General features: G+C 36.2%; 1 protein-coding gene and 1 long non-coding RNA gene across 2 annotated transcripts in view; both read left to right on the top strand.

The window, feature by feature from the left end:
• The first annotated feature begins 854 nt into the window (after window positions 1–854).
• The window catches only part of LOC134677336 (cytochrome P450 4d8-like), a 76708-nt gene continuing 59213 nt past the window's right edge, over window positions 855–18349 (top strand). Inside the window, exon 1 of the mRNA XM_063535771.1 lies at window positions 855–980. The gene's annotated coding sequence lies outside the window, so the exon portion shown is untranslated. The remainder of the gene's footprint in view (window positions 981–18349) is intronic.
• Window positions 2878–18349, top strand: part of LOC134677507 (uncharacterized) — a 54822-nt gene continuing 39350 nt past the window's right edge. The window contains exon 1 of the long non-coding RNA XR_010100035.1: window positions 2878–2938. This is a non-coding gene — a long non-coding RNA (uncharacterized LOC134677507). The remainder of the gene's footprint in view (window positions 2939–18349) is intronic.

Genomic DNA, 18349 nt, shown 5'->3' with positions numbered 1-18349 from the left:
CTATTTTCTTGAATAACTTCTAAACTGTTTATTCAAAAATTATAAAAAAATATATCTGAGATCCTTACAATAAGCTCTTTAATTTGATATGTAACATGATATACTTTGAAAAAAATTATTTTTTAATTTTTTCATTTACCCCCCAAAAGTGGCCCCCATGTTTAAAATTCATTTGTTTACGTTACATGTCCGTATTTGGGTCATAAACTTACATAGGTGTACCAAATTTAAACTTGATTGGTCCAGTAATTCCGGAGAAAATCGGCTGTGACAGACGGACCGACAGACAGACAGACGCACGAATGATCCTATAAGGGTTCCGTTTTTTTCCTTTTGAGGTACGGAACCCTAAAAAGAGATGGTGGGACCTTGACGCTTTTTGCAGCGACTGGCGGGAACTTGGACCAAACCGTGACGAGTGGCGGAAACAAGGGGAGGCCTTTGCCCAGAAGTGGGTCACAAAATAGGCTATTAAAAAAAACTTCTATTCACAGGCGGCCATTTTGAGCCAGGATGATCTGGCAGCTGTTATTGGTGGTGTTGGCGCTGGGCGCGGCGTACTACCGCTGGTCGCGCAGGCGCCTCTACAGGCTCGCGGCCGAGATACCGTGCTTACCGGACAGCTACCCCGTCATCGGACACGCACACATCTTCGCTGGTAGCAATGAAGGTAAACTTGTAGTAGTTGTGGTTCGTTGGCGCTGGGCGCGGCGTACTACCGCTGGTCGCGCAGGCGCCTCTACAGGCTCGCGGCCGAGATACCGTGCTTACCGGACAGCTACCCCGTCATCGGACACGCACACATCTTCGCTGGCAGTAACGAAGGTAAACTTGTAGTAGTTGTGGTTCGTTGGTGCTGGGCGCAGCGTACTACCGCTGGTCGCGCAGGCGCCTCTACAAGCTCGCGGCCGAGATACCGTGCTTACCGGACAGCTACCCCGTCATCGGACACGCACACATCTTCGCTGGTAGCAATAAAGGTTAAACTTAGTTCAATGATAAATCAATTCGCATAAGAAATTAGTAGAGTAGAAGAGTCTACACGCAGTGCAAGTTACGTAAGCTAGGTACGTCATAATTTCATAGAGATGTTTGGCGTTTAAAATAACACTTGTACTTCGTGTGCTAATATCCAAACTGTTGCAGACTTTTCTTGGTCTAACTTCTAGATATTTAGTAAAATGTAACTTTGATAAATGATGATGATGTTCTCCTGACCGATTTCGGCCACAGCGACTGTGTGCTCTGGAGTAGGCAATTTTTAGCTCGTGTTATTAGAGTGTAGCTGATCCACTCTCTGGTGTGCCCTTAGGTGGCTCACGTACCCTATCTTCTTGCTAAATACTCGAGCGCATTTTGGGCACGTCAGCACATCACCTATATAGTTAATAAATTATAGTTGCTAATGAATTAAATAACTGAAAGCATGACAAGATTTTATTTGGCCCTGAGATAGTGTTGCTACGAAGTCTGTACTCGACAAGTTTAAAATGGTGAAAAATAGTTACTACTCCTAAAAATATCAGTATATTAGGAATAATGCATATAAAAATGTTTTGAAAGCTAGCACATAAAAACATTCAAAAGTGGTAATTCAAGCTAACGAGTATCCCCCCCTCTCGCGAAGAGAGGGATAAGGAGCGGCGAGTCCCACACACTGTGCGTAAATGCATTCCCACTCCGACAAAAAAAAAAAGCGGCCAAGTGCGAGTCGGACTCGCCCATGAAGGGTTCCGTAAGAGCAAGTAACACAATAAAATTGTGGTTTACGGTTTATGACGTATTAAAAAAAAACTACTTACTAAATCTTGTTCAAACCAATTTTCGGTGGAAGTTTGCATGGTAATGTACATCATATATTTTTTTTAGTTTTATCATACTCTTATTTTAGAAGTTACAGGGGGGGGGACACACATTTTATAACTTTGGAAGTGTCTCTCGCGGAAACTATTCAGTTTAGAAGAAAATGATATTAGAAACCTCAATATCATTTTTGAAGACCTATCCATAGATATCCCACACGTATGGGTTTAATGAAAAAAAAATTTTTGAGTTTCAGTTCTATGTATCCCTACCCCTAAAAATTTATTGTTTTTTTTTCTATTTTTGTATGAAAATCTTAATGCGGTTCACAGAATACATCTACTTACCAAGTTTCAACAGTATAGTGCTTATAGTTTCGGAACAAAGTGGCTGTGACATACGGACGGACAGACAGACAGACAGACAGACAGACAGACAGACATGACGAATCTATAAGGGTTCCGTTTTTTGCCATTTGGCTACGGAACCCTAAAAAGGCCGTGTCATATACGTACGGCTGCGATCGTGACTCACATATGGTCTCGTCGGAAGATCAGCGCTGACTTTCGGGTCAGTAATTATTATGCTGAGGCGACACCATTTCGTGGTAAACTGTAAACTTTAACTCTTAGTCTCTTACCTTACCTATTTTATGCATACTTGTAGTTATTAGTTACAGTTTTAAGTTTATTAGTTATTAATGAAGAGGATATTTTTTTTTAGCTTACCTTAAAGAAGGAAGTGCGAGATTTTTTTGGGTTCCGTAGCCAAATGGCAAAAAACGGAACCCTTATGGATTCGTCATGTCTGTCTGTCTGTCCGTCCGTATGTCACAGCCAATTTTTTCCTAAACTATAAGAACTGTAAAACTGAACTGTTGAAACTTGGTAAGTAGATGTATTATGTGAACCGCATTAAGATTATCACACAAAAAAAAAACAATATTTTGGGGGGTTCCCCATACGTAGAACTGAAACTCAAAAAAGTTTTTTTCATCAAACCCATACGTGTGGAGTATCTATGGATAGATCTTCAAAAATGGTATTGAGGTTTCTAATATCATTTTTTTCTAAACATGCACACTTCCACCAAAAATTGGTTTGAACGAGATCTAGTAAGTAGTTTTTTTTAATACGTCATAAATCGTAAACCGCAATTTTATTATATTACCTACTTGCTCGTACGGAACCCTTCATGGGCGAGTCCGACTCGCACTTGGCCACTTTTTATTTTTGATTAACAATAAAATTGCGTAACTTGTCACTCTCCACCCTCTCCTTAACCTATATAAATAAATATATAAATACATATTTTCCTAATTACACTAATAATTGGCCACGTGATCGTCTAGTCTAGTAGTTAGGACCCCTCTGAAGTGAACCGAGATACCCTAGATTCTTTAATGAGTAACAGCTATATTTTGGACTCTAATTTTATTTTACTTTACCTAGATTGTAAAAAGATGTTTATGGTAATGAAGATATGTTTTATTATGACATTAAAGAATAATCTGAAGGGTATTTTAATTGAGTTACAGACACAGTATATTGAACAAATTTCAAGGCAAGATATTGTTGTTATTGTTAAATATTCGAATGGTATGAATTTAAAAATGTTTTTGGTAAAATCCTGCTACGCCTATTAAGCTCCCGGGGTACTATAGAGGCAGCACTCCTGAGGTAAGCTCATTTACTCCCTAGCATTTTAAGAATAATTATATTTAACTATCATCTTCTAAACGACGTGTGATTTACTCACACATACTGCCTCCATATTTCGATGCAGGTCAGGGAGCTCTTAGTCCGATAACAATATCAATCGGATCACCTACCCTACCTCTAGCCAGATGGGCTTTGACCAGCACTCCAGAACCTATGCGCACCTAGATGACGATGGAAAGAAGTGCCAAAGTATCCATCAGTCATCAAAATTACTTATCTTTTTTATATTCAAAAGCTAGGGATACTAATCCCTTAGTCCCATTCCCCAGAACTGATAATATAGTCAGAATTCCTAGTTCTCTAGATGTATAAACAAAGTACCGAGTTTATTTGCTAATTATTATGTTTATTGAAACTGAAATATCAAGATGAGCATTATTTCACTCAACTTTTCCCATTGAACTACTCTTGTCTTGCCAAAGGGGTCCCTAAAACAGAACTAATCTTCGATCCGTCCATCTCAGACCAGCCTGTACTCCTAAACCCAGCTTGATATTTAAGTATTGATCATGAAAACCTGATTGAACCACTCAGTACCTCGTCCCCACACCAGAAAACCAGAAATATAAATAGAAGTTTCATAAAACAAGATCCCCATATAAATTAGAAAATAGGAAGATTTAGACAGTAGAACCTTCACCTTTTAAACACACATATTTTAGGATAAAGAAACCATATTTTTAAACCCTTAAAGATAAATATATTATTATTATATCAACCATATCAATTTTATAAACTAGAACTAAAAGAACCCTAAAAAAACAACAAATGAGTGTGTGATTCTACCCTAACTCTAACCACTGTCCCTAATCTAGTATAACCAAAGCACAGTTCATTCTTACCATTGACCTGGTACTTTGGAATATACGCAAGTGTAGTCCCTACGAGAAGCTGTAATCATTCAGCGAGCGATACTGAGAATTTCAACCTATAGGCTCGAGTTATTGCCCCCCCCCCGAGGCATTTGGTACAAAGACCGGGTGGCAACTCGGGTAGGACGACCCTATTGTGTCTAAGAATGGTATAAATAAATATATTTAATATACGAGGTCCCCGAATACTGTAGGTTTCAAATGGGCCCGGATTACTCCAGATGATTCACACGTGAAATCTCCCATTTTACTAGCTACAGCTGGACATCGGTAGACCAAGGAGGGAGAGATATTTGGCTTTCTATGTAGGTAAAAAGATAAGCCCCAAGACAACCCTCATCTTGGTAAATAGGAAAAACCTCCTTCCATCCGTCGTTTGTCACCGTTAGGATAACAGATGAAAGGCTAGACAAACTGTCTGTCTAGACACTGATTTGGTTTCGAAATATATAAAAATAGTCTAGGAGTTTTCGGGTACAATTTTGAAACAATTATCCTTAATTATTCAATAATAATGCCATATAATAGACATTATATTTAAAACAAATAACTAAACTGAATCTAATTGATTTCTATGTCAAGAAGGCCCAAAATGATAGTGAAATACTCAGTACAGATGCATTAAATTCCAACGTTACGAAGTATTGACCCCGCACTGTCCGAACAATAACACACCTTCTAACTCTAGCCTTCCGAAAACATTCGTCCCCGAAAGCCAACGATAGATAACCAGAGTATTCACTAGACTCTAAACCTTCGTTACAAAACTCCTATTAAAAATTAATAGCAAAGTGAAAACACTCCGTTCGACAATACCCAAGCTTAAACATTATGGAAACATAAAATTGTCTCCACAACGCCAAACAAAGATACGAATTCCAAATATTAACTCTATGAGACAAAGACATAGTCTTTTCCTCGATAAAGCCAAACACTTAGAAAAATGAACAGAGTTTTTCCACTCACCAGTAATTTTGACGCACTTTATGAAAACCAAAGTCAGGTGTCGGTCCGGATGCTGAAGATAAACTAAACTTGTGATTTTTTTTTTTTTGAGGTTTGTTAATGGAATTTAGAGACTGGACCTCTATCCTATCCATAAGATTGACGCCGGGACAGACCGCTCCTCTCAGCCCTTTTATATGATTCGTTGCTAACTCAGACACGCTAGTTCAGTCAAAACATCTGTGCTGCACCTGCCTACTTGAGACATCTCTTCCAAGAATCATGTCCGAAGTACGAGCGCACCTGCGCGCCACCCCTAGTTGAGACAGAACACCTGCCTACCTCAGACATCTCTTCCAAGAATCATGTCCGAAGTACGAGCGCACCTGCGCGCCACCCCTAGTTGAGACAGAACACCTGCCTACCTCAGACATTTCTTCCAAGAATCATGTCCGAGTTACGAGCGCACCTGCGCCTCCACCCTTAGTTCAGTCATATTCACCTTGAAAATTATACCTATCTTCAACGAATTATCTACAAAAATCAACCTTACATCTTTCACTTAAGAATTATTTTGGCCCGACGAAGTAGTAGTAGAAGAGCCGGCCGCAAATTTTCTAACCGACTTGATACCACGATGAAATACACAATGGGAAACCATAAAAGTGATGCTAAGTCCGAATTCGATAGTCTGCCACGGCGGAACTTGCCGAAAGTACGAAAAAGAAGGCCACTTCCGGTGCGAAAAAAGGGGGCTGATTTAACCCATCTGATACCGAAATAATAGTTATGGCAGCAGTTAGAAATTTACATGTAGACACATAAAAGCGAAGTCTGCCAGTATTTTTCTTGCCGGAAGTGCTTGGCAGACGCTCTCAAAGGTGGCCAGCGGGACCCCTAATTTAACCCATCTGATACCACCATGAAACCAATTCCAGTCGGTAGGTATGAACCCTCATGTCAGGAATATATAAGTCTGCCAAGGCTTTTCCTGCCGAAACACCTTGGCAGACGAGATTATGTAAGCAAGGTCGGCATCGGTTACCCTACACTAACCCATCTGATACCACCATGAAACCAATTCCAGTCGGTAGGTACGAACCCCCATTTTAGGAATATATAAGTCTGCCAAGGTTTTTCCTGCCGAAACACCTTGGCAGACGAGATTATAAACAAGATGACCATCGGTTACCGTACACTAACCCATCTGATACCGCCATGAAACCAATTCCAGTCGGTAGGTATGAACCCTCATTTCAGGAATATATAAGTCTGCCAAGGCTTTTCCTGCCGTAACACCATGGCAGACGAGATTATGTAAGCAAGGTCGGCATCGGTTACCCTACACTAACCCATCTGATACCACCATGAAACCAATTCCAGTTGGTAGATATGAACCCCCATTTTAGAAATATATAAGTCTGCCAAGGTTTTTCCTGCCGAAACACCTTGGCAGACGAGATTATAAGCAAGATGACCATCGGTTACCGTACAGTAACCCATCTGATACCACCATGAAACCAATTCTAGTCGGTAGGTATGAACCCTCATTTCAGGAATTTATAAGTCTGCCAAGGCCTTTCCTGCCGAAACACCTTGACAGACGAGATTATGTAAGCAGCATCCACATACGAGGGATCCGTATTTTGGGATTATACAGATTACGGACATTATTAATAGCTGTAGGCTTATTTATTACTTTATGCTTATACATATTTGTATATTATTATGTTATTAATAAAATATATTTATAATTTATTAAACCTAAACTTAATACATTGGGAATTCATTACCTGCTTACGGCAGTAGTAGGGATAAGTGGGTCAGTTCTGGCTCACTGAGCCAGGCCAACAGTCCCTCCCCCTTTTTTCCCTTGTTGAGGCCCTGCAACCTTGCCTTGAACCCAAACTAATGTCATTGTAGCTCGAATCTAACCTAATCTATTTTTATTGCTTTTAGAATATTTCAATTATCTACTTTTGCAAAGTTAAAGGTTGAAATCTCTATTTCGCAAAATGGAATTTTAATGTGACTTTAATGTATGTATGTATGTACTTAGTAATTGGGTTTAAAGATATAAAAACACACATTTATTTCCTATCCTAAGTATCCTATCCTAAGTTTATTCAAATAATATTCTGAACATATATAGTAATTAGACTGGTCATATTTTTCATAAAATCTATTTCGACTGGCAAAGCATATAACTTTTTGGTAACCGGGTTTTTTAACCTAATTAGATCCCGCTGAATCCGAATTTGCCGGTTGCTCGATCGAAATCTTGACCGGAAGTGAGATATTTGACATTAAAGGTCCCTTTTTTTCGTTTTTCGTAAATAACTCTTAAACGGTGGCACATAGCAAAAAATGTTCTATAACATAAGTATTCTGCATAAAATTGCCTACAAGAAAGATTCAGTACAATTTTTCGCTAGGATCAATATTCAAAGAGATTTTAACGCGGGAAATTTAATTATAATCACTTCTAAGGTCCCGTTTTTTAGGTTTTCGTAAATAACTCATAAACGGTGGCCAATATCAAAAAATGTTGTTAGACGTTAATAATCTACACAAAATTTTGAACAAAAAAGATTCAGTATACTTTTCGCAGGGATCAATATTTAAAAAGATAATAAAGAGGGAAAGTTAATTATAATAAATTCTAAGGTTCCTTGTTTTTATATTTTCGTTAATAACTTGAAACGTATGACTCATAGCGAAATAAAAACTTATACATAAATAATAAACGTAAAATTTCCTACAAGAAACATGCAGAACACTTTTCGCTAGGATCAATATTTAAAAAGACAAAGCAGCGGGTAAGTTAATTATAATCAATTTTAAAGTCCCTTTTTAGTTTTTTGTAAATAACTCGTAAACGGTGTCCCATAGCGAAATAGGTTTTTAAGAATAAATTATCTACATAAAATTTCCTCCAAAAAACATCTAGAACACTTTTCTCTAGGATCAATATTTCAAGCGATATTAAAGGAAGAAAGTTAATTACAATCAGTTCACAGGTCACTTTTTTTAGTTTTTCGTAAATAACTCGTAAACGGTGGCCCGTTGCAAAACAATATTCTACATAAAATTGTCCACAAAAAAGGTTCTGTACACTTTTTCGCTACGATCAATATTTAAAGAGATATTAAAGGGGGTAAGTTAATTATAATCAATTTCCAGGTCCCTATTTTTAGGATTTCGCAAATGACTCGTAAAATAAGCCTCATAGCAAAATAAGTTCTTAATGTTCTTGTAAATAAATAATCGATATAAAAATTTCTACGAAAGACATATGGAACGCTTTTCTCTTTTTAGGGTTCCGTACCTCAAAATGAATAAAAACCGGCCAAGCGCGAGTCGGACTCGCCTTGCAAGGGTTCCGTACATTACCCAATTTTTAACAGTGTATTTTATATGTTAAACGCGAGTGAATTGCCTTTAAAAAACCTGTAGGGATCGGTTCAAAAACTAAGTAATGTCCGACTCGCGCTTGACTACATAATTCTAATAGGTTTTTCTGTCATCTATAGATTCTATTCTGTATATCTTTTCAAAATTTTAGACCCAGTAGTATCGGAGATAAAGCCCCCTTCCCCAAAATAAAACATTAAAATACAAAAAAATACCCCCCCCCCCCTTTATCTCCGAAACTACTGGGTCTAAATTTTGAAAATAAAATAAAATAGTTCTTTACCTATATAGACGTAAACCTAAAAATAGGGACCTGGAAATTGATTATAATTAACTTACCCCCTTTAATACCTCTTTAAATATTGATCGTAGCGAAAAAGTGTACAGCACCTTTTTTGTGGACAATTTTATGTTTAATATTTATGTAGAATATTGTTTTGCAACGGGCCACCGTTTACGAGTTATTTACGAAAAACTAAAAAAAAGTGACCTGTGAACTGATTGTGTAATTAACTTTCTTCCTTTAATATCGCTTGAAATATTGATCCTAGAGAAAAGTGTTCTAGATGTTTTTTGGAGGAAATTTTATGTAGATAATTTATTCTTAAAAACCTATTTCGCTATGGGACACCGTTTACGAGTTAATTACAAAAAACTAAAAAGGGACTTTAAAATTGATTATAATTAACTTACCCGCTGCTTTGTCTTTTTGAATATTGATCCTAGCGAAAAGTGTACTGCATGTTTCTTGTAGGAAATTTTACGTTTATTATTTATGTATAAGATTTTTTTTTCTATGAGTCATACTTTTCAAATTATTTACGAAAAAATAAAAACAAGGAACCTTAGAATTTAGTATAATTAACTTTCCCTCTTTATTATCTTTTTAAATATTGATCCCTGCAAAAAGTGTACTGAATCTTTTTTGTTCAAAATTTTGTGTAGATTATTATCGTCTAACAACATTTTTTGATATTGGCCACCGTTTATGAGTTATTTACGAAAACCTAAAAAACTGGACCTTAGAAGTGATTATAATTAAATTTCCCGCGTTAAAATCTCTTTTAATATTGATCCTAGCGAAAAATTGTACTGAATCTTTCTTGTAGGCAATTTTATGCATATTACTTATGTAATAGAACATTTTTTGCTATACACCACCGTTTAAGAGTTATTTACGAAAAACGAAAAAAACGGACCTTTAATGTCAAATATCTCACTTCCGGTCAAGATTTCGATCGAGCAACCGGATCGGATTCAGCGGGGTCTAATTAGGTTAAAAAACCCGGTTTCCAAAAAGTAATATGATTTGCCAGTCGCATCAAGAAGGAGAGCGATTTTGAATTTTTTTGTCTAGTCTAAATATCATTACTTATTCTGTGTACAGTGGAGAAAACGAATGAAATTATGCAATTTGATTTTGCTATTTTTAAATAAAGAGTAACTAAACAGTATTTTCCACAGTTGTTGGTAATGATACCATCTCTTACAATTTCTCTTCATGAACATTTTATGATACCTAACCTTCCAGTTTTCGCCCGAATTGATCAAAAAATTCACCAACTCCATTTACACCAACCAAATAGAAAACGGGTCCGTGTCCGAATTCGTGATCTCGAGTCCGGGTCCGCGTCCGGGTCCAGGTTCAGGTAGAAGTCGAATTCAAAATCTTGCTTGTTTTGCCAGTGGGGTAACTTGCTTAACAATAAATTAGAAAAAGACAAGTCGTCGAGGAGTTCCGTTCTGATCACCATCAGCAATACCACTTCATCAAATGCCACTGTTCTTAATGTAAATCCTTGTTTGCCTGATGAAAATACAAGAGTCACTATACAATGCCATTAAGATTTGTAGAGTTCCCTCGATTCCTTATGGATCCCATCATCAGAACTTGAGCTTCACGAAAATATGACTTAAAAATCTAACGTGCTTAACAAACATAACGAAGACACATCCCCAAACATGAGCTATGCGTCGTTGAAGAGTTCCATTCTGATCATCATCAGCAGTTTCACTTCATCAAATGTCACAATTCTGAATGTAAATGCTTGGTTTGTTTAAAATACACCAGTATCACTATATGTTAGGGTGGTTCAAAAAACATTTTTTTTTCCTAAGGGGCACCCCCTTATTTTGTTAGACTTATTATGTTGATAAATTGAGATTATAGTTGAGATAAATTAAGAAACTTGGTGTAAAAGTTTCTTAATTTATCTCAACTTTACTTCGTTTTTTTTAGCATTAGAAATTAGGTAAACAATCTTGATGTGTCGTCTGCTTTCATAAGTAATAGTTTTTGAATTTTGAAAAGCGTTTTTCAATTAAAAGACATGCTAAGATCGCTTACCTTCTTGCAAGTTCTTTCTAATGCTAAAAAAACGGACTATACAATGGGTAGGACATCAATTTTAAATGAGTTTGTATGAGTACCTCATTTTCTAAAATGAGGTGTTACAATGTCTTACTTCAAATGAGGTGAGGTACTAGCATATTTTCAGCGTCGACTATTCTATTAATCCAACGGGCCAATGGTGACAAAAATATTTAATAAATATACATATTAATGTATTCATCACTTCCTTTGTAAATTAATAAATAATAATAATTAAGGAGTGCAATTCTGGAGGTAGAAGGTAAGAATAGAACTTATAGGAGAAAGATCCCACATAGTAACTTAATTTGCTGCTTTTATGAAACTTTTTCTAATTTAGCTCTTTAGATTGTTAGATTGTTTTGTCCTCCTCCTTGCTACTTGATATAGTTTTAAGTATAATAATCACTAGCGAGAGCGACCCGCTCCGGCTTCGCACGGGTTAACAAATTATACATACACCTAAACCTTCCTGAAGAATCACTCTATTGATAGGTGAAAACCGCATGAAAATCCGTCCAATCGTTTTTGAGTTTATCGCGAACATACAAACAAACACACATACAGACAGACGCGGCGGGGGACTTTGTATCATAATATGTAGTGATATATTTCATAACCATAAAACTACCACATTTTTAACAAACTAAGGAGAACAAATTCAATATTTTCACAAGTCATTATTATATAGAAGTGACTAACTTACCACTTCAGATAATTTAACAGTAATATCATCAATATGATATTAAACAAAGCACCATTCGCTCCGGCCGCCGCCGGCTACATTTACATTTCATTTTTTCATGCAAAAGGCACCAAGGAAGATCCGCGGGTAAATTTAATGGCGAAAACGATGTCCATATTTTGTTATTTTGGTATAATTATAAGAATTATCACTAGGTATTAGGTATTAGAGAACTAAAATTAGCTACAGTGACGTACGAACGAACAAAATAAATAAAAATATGTCACAATCATAATTTGTCAGTCCGAAGTCGTTTACAAATAATGTTAATAAAAAGTATTGCAAATTCAAATCGTTATAATTTACATCTACATGTTTATTTTACCTATGCAAATTATACTTACTTTTTATTTAATAAACTTGAAACTTATTGAAATGATCATATATTGTGTACGCTACAGTATTATATTTCAATAATATTTTAGTCACTAAAGGATTACTGTTTATAAGCAAGCTTCGTAAATGCCTGTCTGGTATACAGAGTGCGTACCGCGATCCATGTTCGTCATGTTGCCTCCCTGTCACACTTACGTACAAATTTACAAGTGCAACAGAGAAGCAACACGACGAACTTCCTTTTGGTGACTGATTTCTCGCGCCATTTTGACAAGTAAGTTAGGATCAAAAAGGCTTAAGATGTATGAAAGCTTGCAGCGCTTACGCTTGTTGTCTTTCGTGTTTAATTTTTAACGTATTTTCGGTGGTGACGCGAGGCGATATTGAAGTACGGCGCGTGTCTGTCTTACTCCCTCTTTGGGTATTTCTAATTCATTGTTTCATTTTGAAAGGATTTTTGAGGTGTTGACGTCACAGCGAGGCAGTGAATGGTACAAACTCAACGCATTTCTCGGTGGACCTTTTGTCGTTGCAATAAGGTTTGTAGTTCGGCAGTTGACAGTGTGGGCCATTACTCGTTTCTTCATTTGAGACATTTTGAATTTTGTATGTCGGCGAGCAGGCGAGCACCTAGCGCCTCGTGCCATCCAGGGACTCTTTTGCAAGTTGTGAGGAGCGTTGAGTTTTTGAGGTTCGCGAGTGAATTTGAAAGGATAAGAGTTTTTTTGAAATTTGAAGTGTGTGAATGATTTGTGTGGCAAGAGGTGTTTGTGATGCGCGCGAGTAAATGAGTAAAATGAATAGAGGAGTGAAGTAAGACATTTTTGCGGTATGAAGTACTGCGACAAATTAACAAAATGAGTGGTACAAATGAGGTGCCTCGCGAGTGAGCGACTCAACACTAATTTCAACGTGGTTAAGCACCACCTTGTATAGTATACAAGGTGGTGCTTAACCACGTTGAAATTTTGTATGTTGTTTGAAACCCAACAAAAAGAGTAATTATGATTCAGAATTTTATTTAAAATATCTGGTTTCACACTATTTGCACATGTGATGTATAAGTTTTGAAGTAGAAAAACATTTTCTTTTAAAATAATATCTTTTAAATCACACTTTCAAATAATGTGAAAACTACTACTTACATAAAAATCAAAAAAATAGTAACTTATTTATTTTTTTGATTTCATACAATTTGAAAAATTTCAAAGTGTTTGAGCACCCCCTTGTAGTTAAGATTGCAAGATGCTTGGCGTATTTTGTTAACATAATAAGTGTAACAAAATGAGGGGGTGCCGCTTCTTCTAGCTAGAGTTTGAATTTTTCCCATACAAACGTGAACCACCCTTACAAGATTTGAAGAGTGCCCTCGATTCCTCATAAATCTCACCATCAGAACTGGGTTTTGACAAAGACGGAACCAATCTGTATGTATATACTTACAAGTTACAACTCAACTAAAAAAATATTTTTCAATATCGATCCCAAAATGACGGAGATATCAAACATTAAAAAACCGAATTAATATCTCCTTTTTAGGGTTCCGTAGCCAAATGGCAAAAAACGGAACCCTTATAGATTTGTCATGTCTGTCTGTCTGTCCGTCCGTATGTCACAGCCACTTTTTTCCGAAACTATAAGAACTGTTGAAACTTGGTAAGTAGATGTATTCTGTGAACCGCATTAAGATTTAAACACAAAAATAGAAAAAAAAAACAATAAATTTTGGGGGGGACCCCATACTTAGAACTGAAACTTAAAATGTCTTTTTCATTAAACCCATACGTGTGAGGTATCTATGGATAGGTCTTCAAAAATGATACAATACAATACAATACTTTTTATTGCACGCCTCACATACACTTAGTTTACAATAAATGGACAATAACATAAAAAAAGACAATAGAGGTAACAACAGGCGGTCTTATCGCTTATGATATTGAGGTTTCTAATATCATTTATTTCTAAACTGAATAGTTTGCGCGAGAGACACTTCCAAAGTGGTAAAATGTGTGCACCCTCTCCCCCTTTAACTTCTAAAATAAATTTATTGTTTTTTTTTCTATTTTTGTGTTTAAATCTTAATGCGGTTCACAGAATACATCTACTTACCAAGTTTCAACAGTTCTTATAGTTTCGGAAAAAAGTGGCTGTGACATACGGACGGACAGACAGACAGACATGACAAATCTATAAGGGTTCCGTTTTTTGCCATTTGGCTACGGAACCCTAAAAAGGAGATATTAATTCGGTTTTTTAATGTTTGATATCTCCGTCATTTTGGGATCGATATTGAAAAATATTTTTTTAGTTGAGTTGTAACTTGTAAGTATATACATACAGATTGGTTCCGTCTTTGTCAAAACCCAGTTCTGATGGTGAGATTTATGAGGAATCGAGGGCACTCTTCAAATCTTGTAAGGGTGGTTCACGTTTGTATGGGAAAAATTCAAACTCTAGCTAGAAGAAGCGGCACCCCCTCATTTTGTTACACTTATTATGTTAACAAAATACGCCAAGCATCTTGCAATCTTAACTACAAGGGGGTGCTCAAACACTTTGAAATTTTTCAAATTGTATGAAATCAAAAAAATAAATAAGTTACTATTTTTTTGATTTTTATGTAAGTAGTAGTTTTCACATTATTTGAAAGTGTGATTTAAAAGATATTATTTTAAAAGAAAATGTTTTTCTACTTCAAAACTTATACATCACATGTGCAAATAGTGTGAAACCAGATATTTTAAATAAAATTCTGAATCATAATTACTCTTTTTGTTGGGTTTCAAACAACATACAAAATTTCAACGTGGTTAAGCACCACCTTGTATACTATACAAGGTGGTGCTTAACCACGTTGAAATTAGTGTTGAGTCGCTCACTCGCGAGGCACCTCATTTGTACCACTCATTTTGTTAATTTGTCGCAGTACTTCATACCGCAAAAATGTCTTACTTCACTCCTCTATTCATTTTACTCATTTACTCGCGCGCATCACAAACACCTCTTGCCACACAAATCATTCACACACTTCAAATTTCAAAAAAACTCTTATCCTTTCAAATTCACTCGCGAACCTCAAAAACTCAACGCTCCTCACAACTTGCAAAAGAGTCCCTGGATGGCACGAGGCGCTAGGTGCTCGCCTGCTCGCCGACATACAAAATTCAAAATGTCTCAAATGAAGAAACGAGTAATGGCCCACACTGTCAACTGCCGAACTACAAACCTTATTGCAACGACAAAAGGTCCACCGAGAAATGCGTTGAGTTTGTACCATTCACTGCCTCGCTGTGACGTCAACACCTCAAAAATCCTTTCAAAATGAAACAATAAATTAGAAATACCCAAAGAGGGAGTAAGACAGACACGCGCCGTACTTCAATATCGCCTCGCGTCACCACCGAAAATACGTTAAAAATTAAACACGAAAGACAACAAGCGTAAGCGCTGCAAGCTTTCATACATCTTAAGCCTTTTTGATCCTAACTTACTTGTCAAAATGGCGCGAGAAATCAGTCACCAAAAGGAAGTTCGTCGTGTTGCTTCTCTGTTGCACTTGTAAATTTGTACGTAAGTGTGACAGGGAGGCAACATGACGAACATGGATCGCGGTACGCACTCTGTATACCAGACAGGCATTTACGAAGCTTGCTTATAAACAGTAATCCTTTAGTGACTAAAATATTATTGAAATATAATACTGTAGCGTACACAATATATGATCATTTCAATAAGTTTCAAGTTTATTAAATAAAAAGTAAGTATAATTTGCATAGGTAAAATAAACATGTAGATGTAAATTATAACGATTTGAATTTGCAATACTTTTTATTAACATTATTTGTAAACGACTTCGGACTGACAAATTATGATTGTGACATATTTTTATTTATTTTGTTCGTTCGTACGTCGCTGTAGCTAATTTTAGTTCTCTAATACCTAATACCTAGTGATAATTCTTATAATTATACCAAAATAACAAAATATGGACATCGTTTTCGCCATTAAATTTACCCGCGGATCTTCCTTGGTGCCTTTTGCATGAAAAAATGAAATGTAAATGTAGCCGGCGGCGGCCGGAGCGAATGGTGCTTTGTTTAATATCATATTGATGATATTACTGTTAAATTATCTGAAGTGGTAAGTTAGTCACTTCTATATAATAATGACTTGTGAAAATATTGAATTTGTTCTCCTTAGTTTGTTAAAAATGTGGTAGTTTTATGGTTATGAAATATATCACTACATATTATGATACAAAGTCCCCCGCCGCGTCTGTCTGTATGTGTGTTTGTTTGTATGTTCGCGATAAACTCAAAAACGATTGGACGGATTTTCATGCGGTTTTCACCTATCAATAGAGTGATTCTTCAGGAAGGTTTAGGTGTATGTATAATTTGTTAACCCGTGCGAAGCCGGAGCGGGTCGCTCTCGCTAGTGATTATTATACTTAAAACTATATCAAGTAGCAAGGAGGAGGACAAAACAATCTAACAATCTAAAGAGCTAAATTAGAAAAAGTTTCATAAAAGCAGCAAATTAAGTTACTATGTGGGATCTTTCTCCTATAAGTTCTATTCTTACCTTCTACCTCCAGAATTGCACTCCTTAATTATTATTATTTATTAATTTACAAAGGAAGTGATGAATACATTAATATGTATATTTATTAAATATTTTTGTCACCATTGGCCCGTTGGATTAATAGAATAGTCGACGCTGAAAATATGCTAGTACCTCACCTCATTTGAAGTAAGACATTGTAACACCTCATTTTAGAAAATGAGGTACTCATACAAACTCATTTAAAATTGATGTCCTACCCATTGTATAGTCCGTTTTTTTAGCATTAGAAAGAACTTGCAAGAAGGTAAGCGATCTTAGCATGTCTTTTAATTGAAAAACGCTTTTCAAAATTCAAAAACTATTACTTATGAAAGCAGACGACACATCAAGATTGTTTACCTAATTTCTAATGCTAAAAAAAACGAAGTAAAGTTGAGATAAATTAAGAAACTTTTACACCAAGTTTCTTAATTTATCTCAACTATAATCTCAATTTATCAACATAATAAGTCTAACAAAATAAGGGGGTGCCCCTTAGGAAAAAAAAATGTTTTTTGAACCACCCTAACATATAGTGATACTGGTGTATTTTAAACAAACCAAGCATTTACATTCAGAATTGTGACATTTGATGAAGTGAAACTGCTGATGATGATCAGAATGGAACTCTTCAACGACGCATAGCTCATGTTTGGGGATGTGTCTTCGTTATGTTTGTTAAGCACGTTAGATTTTTAAGTCATATTTTCGTGAAGCTCAAGTTCTGATGATGGGATCCATAAGGAATCGAGGGAACTCTACAAATCTTAATGGCATTGTATAGTGACTCTTGTATTTTCATCAGGCAAACAAGGATTTACATTAAGAACAGTGGCATTTGATGAAGTGGTATTGCTGATGGTGATCAGAACGGAACTCCTCGACGACTTGTCTTTTTCTAATTGATTGTTAAGCAAGTTACCCCACTGGCAAAACAAGCAAGATTTTGAATTCGACTTCTACCTGAACCTGGACCCGGACGCGGACCCGGACTCGAGATCACGAATTCGGACACGGACCCGTTTTCTATTTGGTTGGTGTAAATGGAGTTGGTGAATTTTTTGATCAATTCGGGCGAAAACTGGAAGGTTAGGTATCATAAAATGTTCATGAAGAGAAATTGTAAGAGATGGTATCATTACCAACAACTGTGGAAAATACTGTTTAGTTACTCTTTATTTAAAAATAGCAAAATCAAATTGCATAATTTCATTCGTTTTCTCCACTGTACACAGAATAAGTAATGATATTTAGACTAGACAAAAAAATTCAAAATCGCTCTCCTTCTTGATGCGACTGGCAAATCATATTACTTTTTGGAAACCGGGTTTTTTAACCTAATTAGACCCCGCTGAATCCGATCCGGTTGCTCGATCGAAATCTTGACCGGAAGTGAGATATTTGACATTAAAGGTCCGTTTTTTTCGTTTTTCGTAAATAACTCTTAAACGGTGGTGTATAGCAAAAAATGTTCTATTACATAAGTAATATGCATAAAATTGCCTACAAGAAAGATTCAGTACAATTTTTCGCT

The sequence above is a fragment of the Cydia fagiglandana genome, chromosome 26 (genome assembly GCF_963556715.1).
Source record: "Cydia fagiglandana chromosome 26, ilCydFagi1.1, whole genome shotgun sequence".
NCBI classification, from domain to species: domain Eukaryota; kingdom Metazoa; phylum Arthropoda; class Insecta; order Lepidoptera; family Tortricidae; genus Cydia; species Cydia fagiglandana.
The sequence above is the reverse complement of the archived record's forward strand: the minus strand, read 5'-3'. Positions and strand labels throughout refer to the sequence as shown.